We start from the raw sequence: 6,354 nt of genomic DNA on the forward strand, positions 1-6,354 counted from the left end.
AAAATACTGAGCTTGGTCATATGCACACATCTTTTCCCACATCTGTAACTATCTCCCAAGTATAAATTATTACACACTTATTGCCACTTTGAAGGTTACACAAATTGAATTTGATACACTGACAAATTCTTTCAAAAAAGGCTACCTATTTTCATTCTCATCAATAAGTGTGTAAGAGTACATGTTTCTACAGCTCCATGGACATGGCTTTGGTGACCCTGTTTTACCACTGCTGGTCTGACAAGTTAAAAATGCTATTTCTGAATTTTAAAAGTGTATGAATATTTGTCTTACAAGTTAAAAATAACCCAACCCTCTATGAAATAAAATGGGTAAAAATATATTTGTGATAAAGGTAAAACAAAATCCTAGAAATATATTTAAGAATATATTAAAAGAACCTATCTTTTAAAATCTCTAAAAAAATATGACTGAAAGATCATTTAAAATACTTTAGTAAGTGGAAATAAATAGCATTTTCAAAATGGAAAAAAATCAGCATTTCAAATATGTAGATTCTTTCTAGATTAACCTATAAATTCCATACAATGCCAATTAAAAGCCCAATCAGATTTTACTTAAAATGATAAAACATTCCTTCAGTTTACAGAACCTTTGCTATGACAGCAGTTTATCTCTGTGAGATAAAACCCCATCACAGAAGCATGATGAAAATGTGCTAGAGATACATTACCCAGGCCTGCCAAGAGAATGTCTCTCCTTGAAGCCATTCCTGGCCTTCTAAAGGTAATTTGCCTCAATGAATGTCAACATTTTTACTTTTTTATAAAAACTATCTTTTTTTTTTTTTTTTTTGCTGTGCCACACAGCACATGGGATCTCATTTTCCTGACCAGGGATGGAAACCTCACCCTTGCATTGGAAGTGCAGAGGCTTGATCACTGGACTGCCAGGGAAGTCCCTATAAAAACCATCTCCTAAAATGTATGGACATTATTGGTTTGAGTGAGAGGACAATGTTTTTCTTACATTTGCTCTGTTTACAGGTATTTCCCCCGCCACAAGGACTGTGTATAATCTGCTCCTAGGATACATTCTCGTTACTGTCATCATTTGTAAAACCTCCCTCCTAGGCCAGCTCTGATGAAGGTGACCATTTTCACTGAAGCCGCTGGCCAGGTCATTGCCTTAAGGAGTATTCAACTGTGCAACAGACTCTTGAAGACTGAAGTTTGTGACTGAAGTGCTTTCCCTATTTACGAAACTTGCAGATTTTCCCTTCCTAGGCAGACCAGTAGCTATGAAAACATCAGCCCTTCCTGAGGATCTCCATACACATCACATCTATAATGTTTTTCTCTTGTTTGGGCTCTGAGATGAAGGCAAAGTTCTAAACTGGAGACCTTGACTCACATCTACTTGTAAGGCTTCTTGCTTACATGCACCCTCTGATGATTTCACAGACCTGAGCTATAACTGAAGCCTTTCCCACACTCTGCACATCTGTAGGGCTTCTTTTTTTTTTTCACACGTTGGCCACAACACATTGCATGTGGGATCCTAGCTCCCTGACCAGGGATCAAACCTGCGCTACCAGGGTGGAAGTGCAGAGTCCTAATCACTGGACTGCAAGGGAAGTCCCCAAAAAGAAATTCTGAATAATATTTTACACACACATTTACTTCTTTATAATGCTGTTGTTAACAACAACATCGAACACCATTACAACACTTCTATGTACCAAAGAGGTACACATACTAACTTCTTTAATCCTCAGAGGAACATGGAGGTAGAAACTGTCATGATCTTCATTTTACAGAGGAAAACACCCAGGCACAGAGAGGGTAAGTGGTCGAGTTAAGTTACTCCAGCATGCCTGAGCAAGTGTTGAGCTGGGACTGCAGCACACAAGCCTGGTCTCAGAGCCCACACTTAGTGGGCATTCTCATCACACCGCCTTGCAGGGCAACTGTGAGGCTGGGTACATGTGAGCTGAACCTCCAAAGGGCTCCATCTGTGGCTGTGTGTTCTGTGAGCATATTCAGGAGGAATCAGGCAATACGGATAGGTCTGGAGACATAAAAATCTCAACATAGCTGGGTCACTGCTGGCAAGCCAGCAGACTGTTGTATTTACTGCAGCATTCCATGTGACCTGAAACATGTGTCCATGCTGTCTGACACTCTTTATTGGCTTTTCTCTTTTAAGGTTCAGGTAACACGGACCTGTTTATGGCCATGAATCTGTAGAATATTGGAGGTAAGTGAGAAATCCATCAGAGGATAGAGTCAACCTTCTGGAACAGACTGTCTACTACCGGCTTGCTTGTCTTACACTGCCTCTTTCTATCAGAGAAAAGGCACTCCAGAGACCACTTGCTCTCTCTGGGTATGCTACTCTCTGGAAAGCACGAAGGCAGCATGAAAAGATAGGGACTGAGTAAGAGAAATGAGGCTGCACAACAATCACCTACCACGGTACCTGCTGTATCCACAGGAAAGACCAAGGTCAGGGAATGGCCTCTGCATGGCCAGCTAACCCTTCACTGTCAGGCTGGGACTCTAGCCTGGGGAACGGCTATTGTGTTTCCCTGGTTGGTTCAGTGGTAAAGAACTTACCTGTCGAACCCTGGGTTAGAAGATCCCCTGGAGAAGGAAACAGCAGATGGCAGAGGAGCTCGGTGGGCTACAGTCCATGGGGTCACAAAGAGTGAGACACGACTTAGCGGCTAAACAACAAGTACTTTTCTTAAAGTTACCTCTTAGTACTAACATGTTCACATTGTAGAAAGTCTGACAATATTCTCAAACAAATCCACAATCTTTCACAGGATGCAAAAGCATTATTGATGTTTTGGTGTGAATTACATATAGAGAAGGGACTTCCCTGGTGACTCAGACGGTAAAGAATCTGCCTGCAATGCAGGAGACCTAGGTTCGATTCCTGGGTCAGAAAGATCCCCTGGAGGAGGGCATAGCAACCCACTCCAGGATTCTTGCTGGGAAAATTCCATGAACAGAAGAGCCTGGCAGGCTACGGTCCACAGGGTTGCAAAAAGTTGGGACATGACTGAAGTGACTGAGCACACAGATATATATAAATATTTTATAACATGGAATTTATAATAGTTTATATGTGTAAGATTTACTGATACATATTTTACATATACTATATGTAATTTACATGTAAAATTTTATATATGCCTATCACTCAAGTGTTTTAAAACCTTGGTTCTAGGAGAGTATCCCTTAACATCCATGTGTTTAAAAACATTCTGGGGAATTCCCTGGCAGTCTAGTGGTTAGCACTTGGCACTTTCACTGCTAGGGCTGGGGTTCAATCCCTAGTCAGGGAACGAAGATCCTGCAAGCTGTGCTTTGTGGCCAAAGTAATAAATACATAAAAACATCTGGCCACTCTTCATCTATGTCTAATTTTACTAGAGTATGGTGAAAGAAATTTGGCCTGTGAAATAACTATGCATATTTCTATGTCCAAGTATGATCTTTTGTTGTTGTTGTTGCTACACGAGGTCTTTGTTGCTGTGTGTGGGCTGTGGGTTTTCTCTAGTTGCAGAGAGTGGAGGCAACTCTCCAGTTGTGGTGCACGGGTTTCTCCATTGAGGTAGCTTCTCTTACTGTGGAGCACAGGCTCTAGAGTGCTCAGGCTTTAGCAGCTGCGTTGTATGGGCTTAGTTGTTCCAAGGCCTGTGGAATCTTCCTGGACCAGGGATCAAATCCATGTCTCCTGCACTGGCAAACTGATTCCTATCCACTGTACCACCAGGGAAGTTGCAAAGTATAATTTTATTTTTGTGAATTTTACAAAAATTTTTACGCAAGGGATGTATGTCATTTTAAATGTGTCATATGTGTGTCATTAAAATCAAGTTACTGACTCCCTTTTTTAACCCTACATGTTAGGTTCAGAAGTTTAATTACGTATTTTTGATATGCTGTCACTTTAATGTCTCTTCATTCTTTTGACTATTTTTTTAGAAGAATGCCTTTTCTACAAAGGGAAATAAATGAGCAAATAAGAGAAATGAACATTTTTGTTTATCTATTGGATCTATCTTACTTCAAAACACTTGGCAACCATACTTCACCACCTAGGAACTGACATATATGACTTAGTGCACACAGATGACCCACATATTCAACCTGGCCAAGAAACACACAAACAATACTCACTTAAAATTTCTTGGCAGTTTTGTCTTTATATTTTCAATGAAATATTTTAAATATTTACTAAAGAGATCACTTTGGAATAATCCCTTCCCAAACTTGAATCTCCAGAGCTTTCTTAGCCCAGCTGGTTTTATACTTGTTTGTACAATCCTGTTTCCTTGCCTTCAAAATAAGATTCAACATGCCCAGTGAAAATCATCTACTTGCTTTATCAACAACTTGGAGAAAAAGAAGCCTAACCAGATCCCATTATTAGAGTTTTCACTATTGTATGTCCTTCCCAAAACTGCAGTGCATGGAGAACCCCTTCTGTTCCTCTACATATGCAATCATGGACTGACTGAAGATTCTCCTGGGGTGGTGAGCCAGTTTTCCAGTCATCAACAACTGTTCCCCCAGAACTTCAGTCACTGTCAGGTGTGCTGCACTCTCTGGATTAATCCTCATTAAAAACATTTAGGGTCATCTCATGCGGACAGAATTTACTATGGGGAACCGCTATCAGGGCTTCCCTGTGGGCTCAGTGGCAAAGATTCTGCTTGCAATGCAAGAGACCAAGGTTTCATCCTTGGGTCAGGAAGGTTCCCTGGGAAGGAAATGGCAACCCACTCCAGTATTCTTGCCTGGAAAATCTCATGGACAGAGGAGCCTGGTGGGCTTCAGTCCATGGGGTTGCAAAAGAGTTGGACACTAAATAACAAATCCCTATCAGATGTCATTTTAGCTTTTTGTTTCTTCAGGGAATTTACCTCCATTCTGTGCTCTCTCAGTTCAACTCTATTTTTCAGTAACTCTCCAGGATCAGAGTTTTCAGGTCCATGATAATCCATAGGATTAGAATTCATGATTTAGGGGCAAGGGCCAGAAAGACTTGTGAACCAAATCTAAAAAAAAAAACACAAAAAACCCAATGAGAAACTACAATTATTACCTCACTAAAAGCATTCTTGTGAACTTAATTTAGGCGGTGAGCACTTAGCCAGGGCAATATCTTCCCACTCAGAGGATTCTCGAATTAGGGAACATATCCTGGACGGTAAAAAGATAATACTACATAAGGAGAGAAAAAGAAAAAAAAAAAACAAACCTTAAAAACAGAGCTCTTTTATACTGCTTTGGATAAGATGGGTTTAAAAGAAAAAGATAAAAACTCATCTGCCCTCCGTACTACCCATGAATTCTCATTTAATTCTCTGGCATAAATTTCCAGTTCCACATTGCCAGGAAAATATTTAAGTTCTGATTTTATTTATTTTTGACTGTGCTGGGTCTTTGTTGCTACGTGGTCTTTTCTCTAGTTGCAGAGAATGGGGGGCTACTCTCTAGCTGTGGTGTGTGGGCTTCTCATTGTGGTGGCTTCTCTTGCTGAGCACAGGTTCTAGGGTATGTGGCTCAATAGCTGCAGTTCCTAAGCTCTAGAGAATAGGCTCAATAGTTGTGGCACATAGGCTTAGTTGCTCCTTGGCATGTGGGATCTTCCTGGATCAGGGATGGAACCCATGTCTCCTGCATTAGCAGGTCGATTACTCACCACTGAGCCACCACAGAAGCCTGAAATATTTTATTTTCAATAAGGAATATTCCTGGGAATCTAGGTCCTAAGGAGTGACCTATTCATGCTAATCCAAATGAACTCTCAGAAGCATGAGGGATCTCTGTTATCTGGCTAAATGGTCAAAGGAGATGGGTATTTTTCTATTTTTGGACTATTTATTTCTCATATCATTCATTAGTATTATAAAAAAGCACACAGTCCAAAAAACAAATGAAAAAAGTATAAATCTAAAATTAAAACAGATACACCTAGAATCCCTTTAGATTCTGATCCAAGCACAAATATATCTTTTCATGATTCTAGAAATGAATGTACTATACTCTTGCCCTGCAATTTTCAGTTCACAGCCATTTCCCTTTTTTTTTTTTTTTTTTTACAAAATATTTACATATAAGATAAAAGTGCTTATGAAACAAATTACCAAGTAGTGCTGGAGAAATCACATTGGAAAAGGATACACTGAAATTCTGTTTTCCAGTCTAAGTTCTAATGTGCTGTGTGCTAAGTCACTTCAGTCATGTCCAACTCTTTTGCAACCCCATGGACTGCAGTCCACCAGGCTCCTCTGTCCATGGAATTGTCCAGGCAAGAATACTGGAGTGGTTTGTAATAACTACAGCAATTTCCCAACATTTTCAACAAGACAAC

The sequence above is a fragment of the Bos grunniens genome, chromosome 18 (genome assembly GCF_055505025.1).
Source record: "Bos grunniens cultivar Pamir isolate PY7600 chromosome 18, Bosgru_T2T1.0, whole genome shotgun sequence".
Lineage (NCBI taxonomy): Eukaryota > Metazoa > Chordata > Mammalia > Artiodactyla > Bovidae > Bos > Bos grunniens.